Source organism: Pinus tabuliformis, chromosome 2_1 (genome assembly GCF_031772625.1).
Source record: "Pinus tabuliformis cultivar Carrire ecotype Pingquan chromosome 2_1, CPIR1, whole genome shotgun sequence".
In the NCBI taxonomy this organism is placed as follows: Eukaryota; Viridiplantae; Streptophyta; class Pinopsida; order Pinales; family Pinaceae; genus Pinus; species Pinus tabuliformis.
The window spans coordinates 572,496,120-572,517,323 of NC_142299.1; the positions used below are offsets into that span (position 1 = coordinate 572,496,120).

Here is a 21,204-nt window from a genome sequence, read left to right on the forward strand (position 1 = left end):
AAATTCCCTAAGATGAATTTATACTCTTACAAATTTAATAAAGAGACTTGTCTCCTTAATATGTTGTAAAAACAAAAATGAACAAAATTTTGAGTTGGAATGTGATATGGTAATTCGTTATTGTACCGGACAGCTGCAAGCAAGCTTTCAACGTAACCATGGAGGTAGGCTACCCTTGGCTTATCGTTTAATGCGTCCACAAGTGGAAGAGATTCATTGTTGGGCCGCCCATATCCTACTCATGGATGTGAACACAATTTAGAACATGATCATAGAATTTTCGGGACTGCGGTATAAGCACAAGAACATACCGTTTTCATAAATTATTAGTGGAGGATTATCATAGTGTATGTATTCCAATAATGTTTGTTCTTAAAATAAGATAATTATTCCTATATAAGGAGTTAGCTAAACATAGAGAGTTAGTTAACTGAGTGATTGAGTATTTGAGTGTTAGTCAAGTCGAGTTAAGTGATAGATGTGTGGTTGCATGTGGATGCATGTCAAGGTGAGTAGCTAGTTAGAAAAGGATAAATACCCTTCACTGGGTTCATTGTAAGCATCATGTTTTGTGTGATCAATAGAAGAGCAGGAGCTCGTGTTTTATGTGTGAATAATTTATGCTTTGCCTCCTACGCCTTTCCAACAAATTGGTATCAGAGCGAGGTTATCAAAACCAAGAAGAACAGATTTGTAGTAGTCTGTGTGAGAGAAAAAATATATTTTTTCTCTCATTGTTTGAGGGTTAACGCACTTTATAGTGGCATACAGGGCACTATAACGCTCTCAAGCTTAGAAAAAAGCCGCATTAACAGTAAAAAACTTTAATAGACTCTATTGTTGGATTAAAGACCCACCATATTCCAAATATCAATATGAGGAAGTTTTATGGCAAGAATCTCTTAACATGAATATTACAAATGGAGCAATATTTTGATCTCCATAATATGCAAAACACACAAAAGGTACGTATTGCAGCATTATATTTAAAACCCAATCAATTTGTATGGTATCAATGGATTTTTTCTCGTAAGCCATTTTCCACTTGGTCAATTTTTAGGGAGGAAATGATAGCACATTATAAGGATACAAAGAGAAACTCCTTCTTTAGCCAATTGATAAATCTCAAACAAAAGGGTTCAATGGCATAGCACATTAAATATTTCCAAAAATTGAATATAAGAGTAAATGATATTCCAGATGAGCAAAGGATTGATGTCTTTATAGGGACTTTAAAGGATAACATCCAACATGAGGTCCGCCATTGGGAACCTAATTCATTGGAGAAGACATTCAGGTTAGCAAGAAAAATTTAAAGAAAAAATATGGAAACAAGGAAGCCTACCACTCACAACTATAAAGATGGAAGTGTTATTGCTCTTAGCCTTCCACAACTTACAAGGTTTACACCACAACAATTGGAAGAAAAAGGATCAAAATGGCTTTGTTACAGTTGTTATAGAAAATACACTAAAGGTCATAAGTGTATTGAGAAAAAATTAATTTACATAGATTCGAAAGAGGAGGAAGAAAAGGAACAAGAAATGTTAAAAGAAGAGGATATACACCAAGAACCAACCCTAGAGAAATAATAAATGAATCCAATCATATCTTGTAATGCATTGACGGGAATTACCACTCCTCAAACTCTCAATATAAAACGACATATCAAGAAGAAAATAGTAATAATGTTGATTGATTCAGGTAGTACCCATAATTTTATTCATTGTAAGATAGCCAAGGAATTGAATTGCTTCCTATATCCAACACTAGAGTGTCAAGTGATGGTTGCAAATGGAGGAACCATAAATTTCTCTAGCTATAAAGTGCCATAATCTCAAGTTATCCATGGGAGAATATGTATTGAATAGTCCATTTCTTTCCATTCCAATGGGTGGTGTTGATGTTGTAATAGGAGTCCAATGGCTACAATCTTTGGATATGGTAGCTTTTAATTTTCAAGAACTTTTCTTGAATTTTTTTGGGAATGCAAGGAAGTTGAATTAAGGGGTATCGTAGGGAAACCATGAAATATAATTAGCTCTAATGGACTGACAAAGCTTCTAAAGAATTATGTCCACTAGAGGTTCTAACATTGGGGGTGTAATTGCAGAATTATATCCACTAGACATTCAAACATCGAAACTATCTATTTCTCTAGATCTCCAAAAAGTCTTAGATAATCATTCTAACATTCAAGCAGCAGAAGATTACATCTAGCATCAACAACAAGTTCTCCAACTCTTAAAAGATAAACTCATTTTCGCACAAGATAGAATGAAACAATAGGCAGATCAACATCACAACGAAAGAAGTTTTGATGTAGGTGACTGGGTATATTTATGACTACAACCATATAAACAAATGTCCCTCAAGCAAACTAAGAAGGATAATAAATTATCACCAAAGTATTATGGTCCTTACAAAGCGTTGTAAAATATTGGTACTATGGCATACAAATTGGAGCTTCTTGCATCTTCCCGAGTGCACCTATTTTTCTATGTTTCGTGCTTAAGGAAGGTTATAGGTTAAGAGCTCCCAGTTCAAACAATATTTTTAGAACTTGATGAGGAAGGAAAAATCATATTGGAACCTGAAGCAGTCACATAAACAAGAACTTGATAGCTACGAAATCGATCAATTTCAGAGTATCTCATCAAGTGAAAGGACTTACCCGCTGAATATTCCAAATAGGAGGATGAAAATTTTATACAGAAGCATCCAGAACTACTCAAGCGTTGAGGACAACACCTTGTTGAAGGAGAAGTGCATGTCAGCTCCCTATAATACTAGTGTATTACCTCATTTTTATTGTCATTGTAGCCCCTTTATTGTTATTTTTGTTCCCATATAGTTCCCATATTGTTATTATTGTGCCCCATAGAAACCCACTATTGTTATTTTTGTACCCTTACATTATTATTGTTATGTCAGCTCTGATTATATTGTGACCCTTTAGACTCCTATATATAAAAAGGAGGTTTTGTCATTTGAATCATCCAAGAATTGTTCATTTGTGTAATGTAAAGAAGGTTTCCCCTTTGAAGAGGCTAATTGTGAAGTCGTTGATCTATCTCTTCTTCTATTTTGTGAGTTGGTTGCATAACACCATTGGTGCTTGCTTACAAAAAAAGAGAGCAATATCTAGATATTATATTTTAATGTACATAAACTTATCATTTAATAATTATTATTCGAGGAAAATGATCACATGATGTGTACTAATGGTCTATTAAACTATTATTTATGTCTGAAAGAATGATAAACACTTAAAAATGTTTAATTTTAATCTTATATATATGAAAAAAAAAAAAACACATAACTATATATCTTTCCAAATTTTTATAATTATGTAATAGTATGATTGAAAATAAAAGATGTTAGCATATTATGATCTTCTCTTTTGAATCAACACATGAAGTTTGAAGTAATAACTTTGAAATAATAACTTCTTTTCCTATCTAAATAATGATTTGTTTAAACCATATTTTTATTAAAAATTTATAAAATATAATTAAAAATTTATTATTCCATTTATAATTAACCATATATAAAGATTAATAAAATTAATATTTTTTGCATGGCTTTGTAAAATGTGCATACAATTTAAATACATGGATTTATACACACACATATTAATGAGAAGTGGATTCAAGGAATTACTTACAAAACCTCTCATGAAACCTCGCTTCACTCTTAAAAGATACATTGGATTATGAAACGTTGGCTCCGGCCACATGTTTTTTCATTTCCATATAGCAATAAAATGATAGGGTTTCGCTCTCATATGATTAAGCACGGTATAATTTAACATTTTGTTTCCAAATAATTTTGTTAAATGTAGTTTATAGTAATTAATATTGTATTTTATGATGTAGTATAGATATCCACTTCTCCATTTACAAAAAGGAAAGATTACCTAGAAGCAGTAATCTTTTACTTTTAGCTGTAACTTTGAAGTGAAGAGGTAGGTATGGGAGGAGGAATTTTCCTCACATAGTTCATTTTATCTGTTTAGTGATTGGAAACTAGATACTAGCCTAGATTTTGATTGGAAACTATATACCAGCATAGATCCATCTTAACTCTAGATTTATCAAGCTCTCTTCTCTAGTGATTGGAAACTATATACTAGCTTAGATCCTTCTTAAATCTGGATCTATCAAGCGCAGAGAGGGATCAAATCCATGAGGTGCAAACCTCTTTTTTGAGTGAAAAAATGGAATAAAGATTTACACCTCAAGAGATTTGATCCCTCTCAGAGCTTCATATATCCGGAGTAAAGATGGATCTAGGATGGTTTAATTATTAATTTTATTTTTTGTTTAATTTTTATTTTTATGTAATTTCACTAAGTCAAAATGTTGTAAGTAATTTTTTTTTTTTCTTTTTTTTTTTAATGTAATTTGAGTGAGTCAAAATGTTTAGATAAAATAATATAATAGTACATTACAACATCTCTTCCGTAGTGGGATGCAGAGTGTCTTTGGGCCCAAAAATGTAACTAGCAATTGCACCACATGTTGCAAAGGAAACGACAAAAGGCGGTAGGATAGTGAAGAGTAGATCCTTGTTATCAACCTAACACGGTCATTGATCATGCATCACATGCCTTAAACATTTATTAGAAGCAATTTAAGAAATCAAGGGCCACTTGTTATTTTAATGGAGTTGCATTCTCCTTCGCTTTTTATCCTTAGCAGTTTTGTTTAAGTCGAACCTATGTCGCTTCTAAAGCTAGATGTTTTTTTCCATTTTCTTCAATCCCTTCATATTTTGGGCATGTGTTTGTTTCTGGAAAGAATCTTCTTCACTTTTAAATCATCATCTACATGTTCTCTGCATAAATATGCCTCATTACTTAAGTCTGATATAATTGTTTTTCAGTCTGAATAGATTTCATTTTTTTGGGACGAAATTTCTTTTATTTGACACATATCATAGTTATTTTGCAAATATGGCTCTATTATAAGCTAACACATTTCTGTTATTTTCATGTTGCAAGTCGAGGGAGTTGCATATACCAATTCATTTGACTGATCTATATGGAATGTGGAGTAGACATTTTTATGTATCTAACCTATTTGTAAAATTGTCTCCATATGGATGTGCTTTTTTGAAAAGCTAATAGTAGCAGTGTTTTTCTTAGTTATAGTCATAAGGAAGATTACACTTTTGATTCAATTCATTGTAAAGGCACTAAATTTTTTATCTTAAAAGAACTTGTTACATAGCATTCTTGTAATTGATATTCTATAGTTATCTATCAGTTTGTAGATCCCATATTTCTAGGGATCTCTATATCTATTGTTCTATCTATTATTGTACCTCTTTGCAATGGTCTAATGAATGATAAATTATTTTGAGCTTTCTCCATCCATGTGTTGATATGCAAGGAAGCATCTATGTGTTGACTGATGATTTTGTGCCTGATGGATCTCTTTGGCTTCATGGTTAGTTGGATTTGTGTGTGTTTTGTGGTATGAAATATGGGATCACATATTGCAGGAGTGTGCTATCTTGTGTTAATTCTTAGAGAAACAATGCTCTCCTCCCCATCATTAATTCTCCATCATCTTTAGGTTGTTTTTCCCACCTTATGTTGGTTGTCGGTGTTGTTGCAAACACAAAATTTGAACAAAAAGCATGTCCATAATATGTTGGCTGGTATGTTGCTTGTGTTGAAGCCTTGAAGATAAGTATTTTTAAGATGGGTTGGAGTTTCAAGTAGGCAGTGGTGAAGATTTAAGAATATTAGGTATGAACTTGAACATAATTTTGCTGGGAGTGTTCATAGGTTTGGGAAGGTTGAGCCCAAAACATTTTGGAGGCTTAAGGTCTAGGACATTTAAATTATTCAGTTGTAGCCAATTTCTTTCAAGTTATCGCTTAGCATTTTTAAGTTTTTGGAACCATTTCCTTTTTATTGGAAATCACTTTGTCTTCCACATTCTTGACTATAATTTTGAATTATATTTCTCTTTCTTAGCCAAAACATTTTGAAATGAAGGAAATAAATTATTCTGCCCTGAAATGAGTTTCTATATTGAAATTCAAAGTCAATTAATGTTTAAAACCTTTACTCCATTATGTGAAACAAGTCACAAAGAATATGAAAAATACTTGTGGTGTCCATAATTGGTATGCAATCTTTGTACTGAAGTATACAAACATATTTTGGCCATACCTCTGCTGAAAACAAGAATTAGTAATGATGGCGCTTCACATGGTTGTTGAAATTGCTAGTGTCTAGTATGCATATGTCAACTTATAAGAAATTATCTATCATACCTAGTGATATAGCTTGTTGTACAACAAATTAAGTATGATATTTTTAAATATCAAACAACCATTATAATGATAGATGATTGGATTGATATTAGGAAGAGACCCTCTGACAAACATTATTTGAGGGTCTTAACAAGGCCTTTGGTTTTGAGCTGCTAAATATTCAAAAGAGACACAAATGTCTTATGGAATCCTTGTTTTGTGTAGACATAATTTTGGACCCCTTGGATCATTATAATTCAAAAGGCAAGAAATTTTATTTGCAACCACCATGAACTGATATAGAGATATCTTAATGCCCACTGATCCATGTTATGGAATCTTCATTCATTTTCAGTGTATGATAGGGGTGTTATAGTTCCTGACCCATGTATGCCATCCTCTTCATTCTTTTTGAGTGTATGATTGAGTTGCAAGAGTGAATTAAGATTATTTCTAGTGACCAGTTGAAATGGTGCTAGCAAAAAATGGAATAGGGAAATATGAAAACATAGGATTTCGGATGTTATTTGGTGGAATGATTGTAATTACATTGTTTCGTGACGTTTCTAGTAATGGAGATGGTGCATTATGAAATTCTAGATTACCCAAGTTTTGGGGAGATATATGAGGCGTCCATTAGGAGGTGGCCCTAAAACTGCATGTAAAGAGCTTGTAGACGTTGCAGTATCCAAAAATTCTCAAGGTGATGTTACTGTGATGATAGCACAACTTCTAGATTTTTGCATTAAAGTTGCATGTAAAAAACTTGTAGAGGTTGCACACTTCAAGAAATTGGAAACTAGTTGGGTAAATGGTGCAACCTGCTCCATGTTATTGGTGGCTTGTTGGTTATACAGGGGTAGAATATTCTAACTCACGAAAAGTTAGAAAGGAATTTGATCAACCAAACTTTAGAAATCATATCAAATCGTTACCATAGAACTTGTTTCTTCTTGCAACAAACTGTGAAGCTTTCAATAACCAATTGAGAAAAGTGACCTCTCTCTTTATCCATATAGTCAATGCACATTTGTCTCTTGAAATCATAGAAATCATGCACCTCCATTAACTGGATAAGTCTATAGCCAAAATAGAGGGTTGTATGGAAAAGTGAAGACATCTTCATTTTCATATAGAAGGGTGTTTGGAAAAGTGAAGACATATTCATTTTCATATAGTAATAGTATGTGCATTAATGGGGAAGTTAAGAATGATGTCCATTGCCAATGTTAGTTCTCTTACATTTATCAAGAAGTATGAACTATAATGATGGAACCAATGAAAATGAGGGGAATCACAAAAACCAACAACATAAATACATATATACATTGAACCTTGTAGTTTCAAATAGAAGTAGAAACAAAAATACATTTCAATGAAATTGGAAGTAGACTGTCACTGACACTATTGGAGTAACATATTACTTTTTCTTCGGAATTGTTTTATTCCAGAATCTGCAATGAAAATAAATATGACCTTTCAAACAATCCAATCCAGTATTCTCAAGGTAATCTTATTTGGATTGTAGATTGCAAAATAATCTTGAAAATGTTGAGGCAAGTAGTTGTCTTCACTCTTGTCTAACAAGATAAAGATGATGCTTGCCTAAGCCAGTGTTCTCTTATTAACCTTATTTGAATTGTGAATTACCAATTAATACTGAAATCTAATATGAAGTCAAGTAATTGACTTAACTTATGTCTAACAGAGTTCTAAAATATTCCTCAAATTATTTGAACCCATATTCCAATTTCTTCTTACACCTGTTTCTAAGAAGCAGTAGTCCAATTTCTTCTGACACCTGTTTCAAAAAGCTGAAGGGAATGAAATAAAAGCACCATAGTCCAATTTCTTCTTACACCTGTTTCAAAGGAGTCGTAGCCCAATTTCTTCTGACACCTGTTTCAAAAAGATGAAGGGAATGAAATAAAATATCATGTTATAATTACCACAACCATAGTGCCAAAAGGAATAGCAGTCATCTAGGGATTGATAAAAATGCAGCCATTATGTCTAATGTGAAGCCAATTCCAAGACATACAAAAGGAAAAAGCGATGTTGTAAGTATCATTGACTTCATCAGATGTTTACCATCATTGGGCGAGTACAGGTCTCTGCTCATGTAACAAAAGATAAATGATGGAAGAACATATCAAACAATTAATGTTGTGATAATTGATGCACAAGGAATATATAACATGCAAACTTCCTTTCCTGCATGATGACAAGAAGCACAAGCATAGCAGGTTGTGCACAGTACGCACAATACTCACTAGTAGTGACAAGAAGACCAGATTTTGAGGTGACAGGGGAATGTCTCCATGAACACGCTTCCAACCTGATTATTCACTGTCATTTCTTTCAAAGATTTCTGGATCAGGATGGGAAAAGTGTACATTATGAATCAAGGATATAATTTAACTGGAAAATTGCCTATGGTGATTTCCCAAAATACAACCATTTTTTTCCTAATGGTCAAATTTTTTTATTAAAATGATGAAAATGTACACTAAAATATTAAAATGATGAAAATTCATACTAAAATGGCAGAATTGCATAAATTTAGGGGTGTTCCAGATTTGAAATTCCTACCATTATCATGATCAACAAGACATTATCATGATCAACAAGACAAAACCAGTGAGAAAAATAAGCACCATGAAGAAATTGAATATTGAAAACCAGTGAATCTGGTGTCAATTTCAAAGTGTCATTTTCTTTTAGCATCATCATAAGATCCAAAACAGGGAGGGTTCAAATCACACAGTTCATTTCAACTACCACTACGGTGCAACTCAAAATAATGCCCGATGACATTAACAACTCACCAAATATCTGTGCTGTGTGCATTGATTCCCTCATTGATAGAACCTTGGCAAAGCCAGAAGGGTACCACCTTCCAATGAAGCTTGTCATAACATTTTTTCAGCACTGTCAGTGTTTGATGATACATGGAGTGTCGACTCAAAACGCGTTAAAAACAGGTTAAATGACTACAAATCCTTACATAGTAATTAAGATTGACTTTGTTGATTCATTACGATGCCTATTTTGAGACTTTTATGGTTCTGCCAGACCTCTACGATGTCATTGTATAATGATCACAAGAAATGAAAATGCTTCACGTTCTTTTCTCTTTTCTGAAAAAACCATCGACTGCGGAGCACAATTGTGTTCTATTTTTAATCCATTTGCGCCTCCGCAATCTTGAATCTACCTCAATCTCTGATGCACTTTTCTAAACCACCTCTAAATTTGTGGCATTTTTCAAAATGAAATGCGGAGATATAAAGTGAATTACATTTTTCGAAACCACATCTGAATTTGTGGCATTTTTAAAATGAAATGCATAGATATGAAGTGAATTATTGTTTGAGCGGTTCAAATGGCCAAAACTTGTGTTTTCTCTTAAATCATAAACTCATATTTATTGTACACGGGCGATATCCTGCGTGGCTGGGACCGGGCGTTGTTTGCCTTCCCACCCGGTTTCGACCAGCCATTACATGACGCGTTGCTACAGCTTTGTAATCTTCTAATTGTGTATATTGTGATTTGTAATCTTCGGATATTGTGTATATTGTAATATGGGTTAATATTGTGTATATTGTAATATGGGTTAATATAAAGTTTCTACTGAGGGACTTACCCATCATAAAAAAACTCATATCTTTAAAAAATCAAAATTATTATTTAAATTTTTTCGAAACTACTACTAATTTGTGGTGTTTTTTTTAATGAAATGCAAAGATATAAAGTAAATTAAAATTTCCCAAACCACCTATAAACTTGTAGTGTATTTTCAGTGAAATGAAAAGATATAAAGTGAATTACTGTATGAGTAATTTAAAGGGAAGAATATGCATTTTTTCTTTTTAAATCTATAAAGTAAAAATTATTTTTCTTTTATAGTGTGAAAATTTATTATAATTCAGTTGTTAAGAAGTGGGACAATTATCCATGGTCTATATTTATTATTCATGGAAAACCAGTCTACCTAAAGTTAAATAGTGGGATAACTTATAATAATTTGGTGGTCAAACTAGTAGTGAGACAAACATCACTAGCTGATATCTGCCAATGCAGACCTACTCATGACTGTTATTCAAGGAAAATTACACCACCTGAAATTACTAATGGTGGTCCATAAGGAGGTAGGATTTCTTTCCTACTATATACCTCTGGGTCTTGGACCATTAACATGTTTCCTTCACTCAAACCATAACATGTTTCTTTAACTCAAACTAAAACAATTTTAAGATATCGACAAAAATATATCTCAAATATACTTTTTAATTATATTATTATAATAATAACTAGCCATTGCACCACAATCCCCAAGTTTTGGAGAGATATATGAAGGGCCATTAAGAGGCGGCCCTAAATTTGCATGTAAAAATAATGTAGAGGTTGCAGTATCTAGAAAATCTCAATATGATGTTACTGTGATGATAGTACAACTCCCACATTTTTGCATTAAAGAGAATGAGACTGTAAGGTGATGAAGAAATGTGTTCAAAAGGGTCTTCACTAACAACCATCTAACCCTACCTAGGTGTTGGAACTTAAAAATTACCATACCCTATATTATACCCAGCCGACATGTTGGACCTTAAAGTTACCACACCCTATAATATTGATCATCAGGTAGTGGGAACTTGGGGAAGGGGAGTGGGGAGATGAGTTTTGGACATTAAAATGGGCATACTTGATATTTTATCCAGCCTGGGTGTTGGACCTTAAAAAAATAATTCCCTATAATATTAATAATTACGCAGTGGGAAATTGGAGTTTGATATTTTCGTTCTTTTACGTAAAAATGGCAGACACCGACATCCATTCTGCAAAATTAGTAGCTCTGTTCTGCATCATATTAGAGTGATTGTACAATAAATTTGGATAAAAATGTCAATAAAAAGAGCACCTCATGATTTTTACACAATGATATTATTCAATTTCATAACGCTAGAAAACTAACAAATAATGAACCCTGGAAACACGGGGAAGTCTGTTAATCCCGTAGAAGTGAAGTTAACAATTAACTTTGCTCATACCCTGCAATCAACAACATAAAGATAAATATTGATCCCAAAACATTTTGTAAAAGAAAACTAATTAATACAGTGAAATTGCTTTTATTTAATTTTCATTTTCAAAATGTTCCCATAACAATCTCTACAAAGTTACATATTAGTTAAAAGGAATTGATTCTTCATTGGCTAGTTAAAAATAGCCATAAAACCTTTGTTCTGCATCATATTAGAGCGATTGTACAATAAATTTGGATAGAAATGTCAAGAAAAAGAGCATCTCACAGATTGTTACACAATTAACGATGATGGACACTAACATTTAAAAGACATACTATTCATAGCAAAGAATTATGAATACTTTGGAAAGAATGAAAGCATGACAGAGGCCATTGCAAAAATGAAAATAATGTGGCTTGTGTTCCCATAGCTTTCTGTAATATGCCTCGTGTTTCCAATAACTATCCTGACTGTAGATGGTTAGGATCCCCCGGTTGTCTCTAATGTATTTATGTTGTTTAAAATCACACCTATATGTGCCCAGTTAGCATAATTCCAAATCTGAATTTAAAGATAATAGTTGGTTGCTTATGAGTTTATGAAGTGCTGAGGTTTTTGTTGTGCCTACCCTATGTTGTCTGCATCAAACTCACTGTGCGAAATTAATTCAAAGGAATATGTCCCGTAACTACTTTGTTTTTGTCTATATCAAACTCACTGTAGATGATATTTGACTACAAAGAGGAATCTGATAGAATATATCAAACAACTGAAGATGACCCAACAAAATGGAAATTGACAAGAGTAAGGAGTAACGACATAAAAGATGCAAAGATATGAATCATAGTGTAAGCTACCAAAATTATGAGTCCACCATCAACTTCATTTGGCATAAATCAAGAACGATAAAGTTATGAAGGGTACATATAATAAACCCTAAATTTGTATGTACAAGAAAATTGAAAAAATATCACAACAATCTAAAGGGAAGGAGGAATCACTGTGCTTTGAGTGCCATAGCATAGATATATGAGTTAAATGGCTGTGACGAATTTCGAAAACTAAAACCAACCTGAATTTGAGAAGGGGTTATGTCCCACGACTACATTAGTTGGTTTCTTGTGAGTTTAATTAGTTGGTTTCTTGTGAGTTTGTGAGTTTATGAAGTGTTGAGGCCTTTGTTGCGCTTGCATCAAACTCACCGTGCATGAATTAATTCAACGGAATTTTTCCTGCAACTACTTTGTTTCTGTATGCATCAAAATCATTGCAGATGATATTTGACTACACAAAGGAATCTGATGGAATCTATCAAACAACTGAAGATTACCCAACAAGATGGAAATCGACAAGAATAAGGAGTAATGACATAAAATATGCAAAGATATGAATCACATAATGTAAGCTACCAACAAGAATAAGGAGTAATGACATAAAATATGCAAAGATATGAATCACATAATGTAAGCTACCAAAAGTATGAGTCCACCTCCGACTTCATTTGGCATAAATCAAGAACAAAAAAGTTATGAAGGCAACGTATAATAAACCCTAAATCTCTATGTACAAGAAAATTGAAAAAAACTGACAACAATCTTAAGGGCAAGAGGAATGACTATGCTTTGAGTGTTATAGCATAGATATATGAGTTAAATGGAGGTGGCGGATTCTGAAAACTAAAACCAACCTGAATCTGAGAAAGGGTTACGTCCCACGACTATGTTAGTTGGTTCCTTATGAGTTTATGAAGTGCAGAGGTTTATGTTGTGGCTGCCCTGTTTTCTCTGCATCAAATTCATTGTGCATGAATTAATTCAAAGGAATTTGTCCTGCAACTACTTTGTTTATATCTGCATCAAACTCACTGCATATGATATTTGACTATAGAAAGGAATCTGACAGAATCTATCAAACAATAATCTCACAACAATATGAAGGGAAGGAGGACAGTGTTGATCATATCGTCCTTGTCCTCCTCGTCGAGCTTATCCTCTCCTTGTAAGTACAGCGAAACATCAACAAAATATTGATTGTCGCTTTCTCTACGCGCATTGGAGAGTAAGCTTTTGATTTATTTCATCTCTTTCTGAATTTGTTGCCAAGAAGCTTACATTAATTTCGAATAATTCGAAGGATAACAATGCTGGAAACGAAGAGGTTGGCTGCTAACTTCCCTAGCTACTAACTTCCCCACCTACGCCCAAGCTCCTAACTTCCCCACCTACGCCCACTTATTGGACAGTGTGCTACAGGACAAGCGCCGCAGAGGAATTTCACAACACAAGAAAAATGCTTCACTAGGTTTTTTTATTCTACTATTTCAATTTTTTAGATTTGATTATCCATTCTGAATTGTAATTGTAATACAGGTCTTCAATCCAATGATTGAGGTTACTTCAATGGTCTCACACTAAAATCAATGATGTACAATGGCATGGTATGGGAGGGGAATTGGGTAATAAAATAAAATTATATATGTATATATGGGAGGTGGTTTTTCAACATGTGGTATTAATGAGAAATGGTATTGGTCCATGGTATGGTATGGTTAAGAATATCCATTGTAAAGTGGGGTGAGTATTCATGGTTAAAAATATTGTTATATTGTAAGTTTATATTGTCATTAATTATAATCTTTTTTCTTTTAAATTTAATCTTTTTCTTTTTTATTTTTGAATGTGAAATGAGAGATGGTTTTTGGGCATGTTGTATTGATGGTCCATGGTATTGCCCCATGGTACTGTAACAAAGCCTACTTAAAAGTTAATAATATCTATGGCAAAGTGGATGTGAATATTCATAGTTAAATATATTGTTATATTGTAAGTTTAATTAAGTATTAAAGTTTTTATGTGTTTATTAATTAAATTTAAATATAATTATAGAATAATTATTATATTTTATAAGGTAAAATGGATCTTAACTTATTGTTGCTACTTATAAGTTATATATTTTAATTTAATATGTATGTTATTATTTTCATTTATTTTTATTAGTAAAAATAAATTTACAATGTAAAAAATTGAATTTAATTATTTTTATTACTTTTAACTTTTTATGGATAATACAACATCTCCCCATACTAGGATTAGTTAATAAAAGTATAATTATTTAATTCAAAGTTAAATTTAATAATATTATTATGTTTAATATTTAATTTTATATAATATTTAATTATATGATAATTAAATATATTATATGTAAAATATAATAATAATAATAATAATAATAATAATATTATTATTATTATTAATTTATAATATTAATAATCTTAAAAATATTGCTATTATTAATGTTAACAATAATAATATCAATAACAAGACTTTAACATTAATATTAATAGCAACATTATTAATACTATTGTTTATAAATCTTATAAATTGATATATTATCAATATTAATAATATTAATGTAATAATTAGATAAAATTATATTATTATATTATTATTATATTTAATCATTTTTTAATGTTATTATATTATAATAATTATTTATCAATATTATTAACAAATTGTTATTAGTAAAATTTAATTACATTAATATTAATTTCATAATAATAAAAATAAGAATGACTAAAAGTAATGCCATTCATTTTATAAGATCATTTAATAATATCATTTTATAACGTTAAGTAACATTAACAACAACAATAATAATAATATTAACAACAATATTAATAATAATCATCATTGAATTTTGAAAGGTATGAACCCACTGCCACATTTGAAGAAGGGCTACATTGTGCATACTCTCACCCATTTTAAATATAATTAAGTTAGAGTCAAAAAATAAACTTTCATTATCGGGGATGATTGATAAAGATGTAACCATAATAATGGGCAAAGTATATGTCTTTGTTTCTAATTGTGTGTTGAGTTTGATTGCATTAACCTTTAGTTAATCATCTTTTTGAGTTTTTTCTTTCATAGCTAATATTATTTGGACCAAATTATTTTACAAAATCTAATATTATTTGGACCAAATTATTTTACAAAATCACAAAGTTTGAGGTAGAACAATTATGGTGTAAAATTATGATGTTGTTAAATTGAAACATTTTCATACTTGTATTTAATGTGGTAAAACCAAGTGTCTAGCACAGTTACAAAAATGTCTAATGTCTAAGTTGGAACAGCTAACTCTTAGTTGTAATGTTTGAGCTCTTAGTTGTAATGTAACACTCGCTTAGTTGTAATGTAACAATAGAGTGGTGAGTTTATTTTTCATGTTTATTTATAATTTAATTTATATAATTATAAAAATTAATAAAGTTTGAATCAATAATTATTTAAAAAACTTGAATCAAAGTAACTATTTTCTACAGCAAATTCCAAGCATAAAAATTAAAGATAATAAAATTATAGTATGGATTTTGTTCAATTTTTGTCAACAATTCAAAGGAGTCATGATTCAGTTTTTGTAGTAGTGAATAGGTTTTCTAAAATGGCTCATTTCATACCTTATTATGCTTCTCATATTGTAAATTTATTTTTCCAGGAAGTAGTGAGGCTACATGGACTACCTAGGAGCATTGTTTCATATCTAGACACCAAGTTTATTGAACATTTTTGGATAACTTTATGGAAGTAATTAAGGACAAACTTATCTACAACTTAACCTATCATTCCCAAACATATGGAAGTGGTTAATCAAAGTTGAATAGCAAACATGACATGTGAAAGTACATATGATTACTAGAGACCTATAAACCAATTAGAGCCAAAATAAATAAAATAAAAAAGTTTTAATAAATAAATTATTTTTTTTGTAATGTCCACTTTACAAATTGTTTGTTTAATTTTTAGTCAATAGTGAATTAATTGAAGGGTGAGCAATAAAATTATTTTATTTAATTTTTAGTCAATAGTGAATTAATTGAAGGGTGAGCAATAAAATTATTTTTAATGATATTGTTAGGTTACTTCAAACAGGATATATGATGAGATATTTATTTTAATTTGATTATTAAAATTTATAAGAATGTAAATATATTATTTTTATAAGTTTATTGGTTTGTGTAGGGTTTATTCTCTACCAAATTTTAGGTTCAAATTTCATGAGAGGTATTGAGGATGGAAGTCATCTTTGGAGAAATTAACCAATCCAAGAGACGTTTAAGTTTGATTGAACTTTATACAATCAATAAATATAATAGCATCCCCTATATTAAACCTACTCAACTTTTTAAATCAATAAATATATATTTATATGTTTTTAAAATCATCCTAAATTGAGATTTTTATATATAAGTATAATTATTTTTTAATATATTTAAATTTTTTATTTAATAAATATAAAAAATAAAATAAATAAAAACAAAAAATTCATTTTTTTTGTATATAAATAATTTTTTTTTAATTTTTAGCCAAGAGTGGATTAATGGAAGGGTCACCACATATGGAATGCATTATACCCTCACAACGAGGATAATAACAAAATTATTTTTAAAGATTTGAATGTACGAGAGATTTATCTTGATTTGATTATTAAAATATATATACTATTTATATAAGCTAATGGATTTTGTAGGGTTTATTCTCTACCAAATCTTAGGTTCAAACCTTATGGGTAGTGTTGAGGATGGAAGCCACTTTGGAAAAATTAAACAATCTAAAAGAGCATCTAAGTCTGATTGAACTTTAGCATCCTACATGTATTAAACCTACTCAATCTATTACCTCAATAAATATATATTTATATATTTTAAAAATAATATTAAATTGATATTTTTTATCTATAAATATAATTTAATTTTTTTAATATAATATTAATTTTGTGTTTAATAAATATAAAAAATATAAAATAAATAAAAATAAAAAATTTGCTTTTATATATTTAAAGATTTTATTTTATTTTTAATTTAATTTATTAATATTATAAATATAAAATATTTATCTAAATTACAAATATACTTAATTACTTATATGCAACAATTTACTTATTCTATTGCTTTTACTTTTGCTTTACTATTGTGTTTTTATCATCATATGTTTGATGGAAACACCAAAGAACTGTGGCTGAGTTGGCCAAAACAATTTATGAGTAATACATAATAAGAACTAAAGTATTTTCAACAATAGGAAACAGTTGTTAAACAAAGTTAACATGGTTACTCACCTTTTTCCTCAAAAGAAGAATTCAAGGAAGGCCTAGGGGGCTCCGGAATTTGAAAGAGGAAAATAATAGATTTGGTTAAAAAGCATAATCTTGCCATTAGAAACTCTTTGAGCTGGGTGAAATAATAGATTTGGTTAAAAAGCATAATCTTGCCATTAGAAACTCCTTGAGTTCGGTGAGACAAACCAGTGGGAGATCTGGAGAGAATCTATGAGGGTACTATTGGTCTTGACATTTCAAGATACCCAAATTGAATACAGATTTTATAAATATTGTTTGGAGAGAATGTATAAGGGTATGTTACTTGAGGCTGGACTATTGGTCTTGACATTTCAAGATACCCAAATTGAATATAGATTTTATAAATATTGTTTGGAGGGGAAGTGCTCAGGGAGGGGTGGGGGGTTTGGGGTTTGGACATCATTGCCAGATTTGAGGCTGGGTGGTGAGATCTTCCAATTCAAAGTAGAAGAGAAAATAGATAAGTACCTAAATGTACTTGTTGGTGATTTTGTTTAAATAAATATATTTAACCTGCAAAATGTGGTGTAATTTACACTTCTACAAGTACAATTTAGGGAATTTGTTCAATATGAATTGTTTTATGAAAAAGAATTTGTTATTATGGAAAGTATGGTTGCGAGAAAACAATTTTAGTAGTCATTTAAGGACTTGAACATTATTTTGACAGAATATGAAGGAAAATCCTGAGAACGATCATAAATAAGGTGGGGTAACTGAATGTAGAGGTTGGCCATAAACCAGGTAGCTAAATACATTACAGGAAAAATGTGAAAGAAACCACTGAAAATAATTAGATAGAGACTGCAATACAAATACCAAGCAAAACTGTTGCAAACTCAAAGGTTATTTCTTGTGCCTCTCAGGCTAAAAATATATATCTATAGCCATGAAAGTAATTAGTATGGCCACCAATTGCAACAAAGGAAACAAGTAGCAATGCACAAATTAAAAGCGAGCCCATTAACACTGGTAATGAAACATAAATACTTTACCAAAACAAAATATCATTTATGTGCGACGGGGTGTAAAACCCATATTGTCATTTGAGAGATATTCACACATCATACAGGAAACCCTTACAGAATTAATATTCTAAATAAATTATCTGGAGCATACTTCCAGTCACGCCGATAACATATATTCATAGATAGAAAAATAAAGAGGAGACCCAGTTTCTTTTAAAAAATGATACAATACATTAAACCCTGCTTCGTAAAGGAGAAGAAAGCAGTATACTCTGTTTTGGACTCCGCCGAGTTTTCATACCCACAGTGAATAAAACCCCAAACCTTGACTGAGCATTAGTTGGTGTCTTAAGGGTTTCAACCCATTTAACAGAAAAATAACCCTAATCATGGTTGTGGAGATCTACTATAACCATTCGAACAGTATCCAATGTCGCATGAAGAAATTGCAGCTGGAAGAATATAACCTTATGAATAAATTGCAGCTGGAAGAATATAACCTTACTAAAGAGTGGGGAAACCAACCTGGACAAATTCTGGGCGTTAGAGGAGGGTTAACGGTAACCAAACACATGACAATAGGAAGTGAGACCAGGTAAAACCCTTACCTGCGAATTAACCAAACAAACAGTGGGTTAATTAGCGAAAGGGATCGTAATGAAATAAGAAGGTATGATGAAACCGGTAGTAAATTAGGAATTCCTTACCTCCGACGGCCCCCTGAGGTCTCGGCACCATGAGTGCCCAACTGTTGCACCAGCAAGAGCAGAAATGTCAAATTTTGCATAAAGAAACCCTTGTAGCGATAAAGAAAATGAAATGGTGTCCCTGTAAGCCAAAGAGGTCAATACCTTGCATTGCGTGGCTGATAATACTCCAACGATGCGGTAGCCATGAGGAAAGAGCGCCACCATCAAACGTTGCATCCAAACAATAGTTGGAAAAAAAACTGAGAACCAGGAAATGGTGTAGAAAGTTGGCGTAAGGTATAATCATACCAGCAGCTAATATCCTCATCTTCTCAGGAAATCCCGTGTTCTTGCAGAGCACCTTCAATGCGAACATCACCATCCAAATGATGTTGAATGCAGAGCTTGGGAGAAATCGGTTACCTCAAAACCCTTCATTGAACCCTGATCATTGGATTGGAAATTTGTGATCAAACGACAAGAAATCGAACACGTTTCTACGGTAAATGATTCCAACAAAGCTTCCATAGGATTAACAATGTATTCATTTAATTTGATACCTGCTAATCCCTGAGAATATTCATTGATATCATATTTAGGACTCAATATTTGCTATGTACGAAGTAATAAAAACATTCAATATCCAACATATATATATATATAGTCTATGAATCATGATGTGAGACCAATTTCTCGAACTCGGTGAAATTATTATTATGTTTTGAAGAAAAGATTAATAATTGGAAAGTAAGTAATTTGTTTTTAATGGTATATATGTTACATTATATTAACAGGCTGAAGTCACATGCCTACAAAATAGCTGATTGGACATGGTTAATCTCAAAGCTGGAAAGAAGGGTTAATATCTGGTATCATAAGTATTTTTCCACGGCAGGAAAACTAGTTCTCATCAAATATGTTCTTGAAGCCATTCTGGTGTATTCGATGTCCCTATCTTGGATACTTAGAGGAATCCTCTCTAGAATACAAAACCTTTGTTGTAGGTTCCTCTCGAAAGGTAAGCAAGTGGGAAGGATTTTTTCATGGTCAAAATGGGATCTACTCACCCTCCCAAAGAAGTGGGGAGACTGGGGAATCAAAAAACTAGAAGACTTCTCCTCTACATTGGTGACCAAGCTGGGCTGGCAACTAATCACTACAAATAGCCTCTGGACTATGGTGGCCTCCTCCAAGTACATAGCTCCCCTTAACATGATCGATTGGCTGAGATAGACAAGCTGGAACAAAACAGGGATCTCAGTCATTTGGAAAGTAGTACTAAACTCCTTGCCTCTTATTCGAGATGGGCTCACTTGGAGAATTCAAGATGACAAATTTGTTCGCATTGCGTTGGACCCCTAGATTGGGTGTGGAAATGCCCACAAGTTACTTGAAGAACTCAAGCTCCAACTTATCAACATTGGCATTACACACATCAATCACATTGCTGACATGGAGAGATCCACCTTTCTTCATCAAGCATGGAAATCTCCCCACAGTCTGCTCATTCCTCAACAATGGCACCATCACTGGGAAGACTACACAACTACTTTAGTCAAATATCATATCAGAATAATTGAAGGGGAGGATGAGATTATTTGGGCACATGCAAAAAATGGTTGATATTCACCCAAAGAGGGATATAATTGCCTTGAAAACATACACAAACCACAACCTATAGATTTACGATGGAAGGGCATGTGGAAACTCAAAGAACTGCCTAGAACCAGACTACTCATGTGGTCAATTTTGAAAAACAAGATTCCCACCAGAGACAACCTGATCAAGAGAGGACAGCATGGACCCTTCTAGTGCTGCCTATGCAAAGACTGTATAGAATCGGTGGACCACCTTTTCCTCACCTGCCCCATCACTGCTGATATTTGGAGAACTGTCCTCCCAATCACCCCTTCTCAGACCACATGGAGGGGACAGTCTATCAGGGATGTTTGGACCAATTGGTGGACATCTGCATCCCCATCAAAAGCCAGGAACCTCCCCCTCCTCATCTGCTGGGAAATTTGGATTGCCCACAACCGCCTCATCTTTCAAGATACCACTCCTCACTAGCCCACCATCTCTGCCCGACTTCTGGCAGATTACAACAAC

At 32.1% G+C, this 21,204-nt stretch overlaps 1 pseudogene; it reads right to left on the reverse strand.

Moving 5' to 3' along the window:
- Nucleotides 1–21,204, reverse strand: part of LOC149201741 (beta-glucosidase 22-like) — a 219,277-nt pseudogene that overhangs the window by 412 nt on the left and 197,661 nt on the right.